The sequence below is a fragment of the Malus sylvestris genome, chromosome 10 (genome assembly GCF_916048215.2).
Source record: "Malus sylvestris chromosome 10, drMalSylv7.2, whole genome shotgun sequence".
NCBI classification, from domain to species: Eukaryota; Viridiplantae; Streptophyta; class Magnoliopsida; order Rosales; family Rosaceae; genus Malus; species Malus sylvestris.
Window position 1 is genome coordinate 23570559 of NC_062269.1, and position 1702 is coordinate 23572260.

Here is a 1702-nt window from a genome sequence, read left to right on the forward strand (position 1 = left end):
TTAGGAGCAAAATTGGGCTTGGAATGAAGTGCATATGCATGGAGCAAGGAGTTTGGACGAAATTGAAGATCAAATGAGGCTAGGAACATGCTAAAAATCTGGTGAAACAAATACAAGTTGCAAGAAGGGATAGGTTTCTAGAAGGATTGACCAAAATTTCACTCAAAACCATGCCTACCCCAGAAATTCATCAATGCCGTGGGTATTGACTCACTCCCACCAGAAATTTGAGTGATTGTTCAATACCTAACCCACTAGGAAATTGAGTAGATGATTCATCTCTAAAAACACATCCTTGCCGTGCATCCTTGTTGCTTTCCACCAGAAATTTGAGTGATGATGCAATGCCTAACTCACCATGACATTTGAGATGATGCAATGCCTAACTCACCATGACATTTGAGTGGATGATTCATCCCCAACTCAACAGAAAATGAGTGGATTGTGCACAGAAATTGAGTGGATGATTCAAGACCTAACCCACCATTATCCTCCACTTCATGCCGTGTGCTTCCTTGTTGATTTCCACCAGAAAATTGAATTAAACAAGTCCATCCTCTCCCTATAAATACCCATGGCAGCAGCCTCATTGAAGGCATTCAGAAATTAACCATTCTCCAAGCCTTGCCTTGCCTCTCCCTACATATCTAAACTCCTTCCCATCCATTCCTCCACATAACCAACCCTTCAAAACATCACTCCAACCTTGTGTTGCAACAAAGAAGAAGAGGAAAGTTCTTGTACGTGCTTGCTATCCAACATGGATCGTTGGAACGTTTAGGTGTTTTCTTTCTTTTGTTTTCAATGTATAATTCTGTTTATCTTTGTTTTGTGAACATGAGGAACTAAACCCCTATTTAGTTAGGGGGAAGTTTGAAGCCATGAACATGCTTGTGATATGAATTGATTTCTTCCAATTGTGATTTGATAAGTTGTGATTGCAATTCAATTATCTATTTTCTTCATAACTGATTCTTGTATGTTTATTAAGGATGCATACTTAGTTTTCATACATAAATTAGATGCTAGAACATAAATGAGTTTCACCTAATTGTTACAAGTTTATATTCATGAGTAGTGAAGGTTGCTTGTCACAATCGCGTTAATTGAATTCTTGGCAAACGTATCATGCATTCATAGTTACAATTGCCTCGTCAACACTTATGATTTTCATTGAACGTAATGATCTCTGATTGTATCTCTATTATGCATTCATATAGGGGACTTTTAGAGAATAATTTGGATTGTCGCATGCATTCATCCAATTCAATAAGTAAAGGAAAATCTGAGGGTTAATTTGTGCATCACGGTCAATCTGGGGTGTTGAGCATCATAGTTTATTGAAAAGCAATTGGAAATCAATTCATGTACAAGTGTGTCATGTGTGAAGAACGGACCTCTAACTAATCCATCCGTCATCTTATTTCTCAAATTCATTTTATAATTTTCCTAGCTAGAAATCTATTTAAGTTTTAGTTTATTTGTTTTACTTTCAACTTCACCAAACCCAAATCCCCCTTTTACTTTCTTGTTTTAAAAAGTCTTTTGTTTACATTTTTAACTTTGTTTCTTTTTGTTTTTGAGTCAGTTTAGAGGTTTTAGCAAGCCCTCCTAATTCCCGGTTTAGAACGATCCCTACTTACATACTTTGCTACAATTGTCAAAAGAGGGTTTAATTTGTGTGCTTATATTATTCGCATCA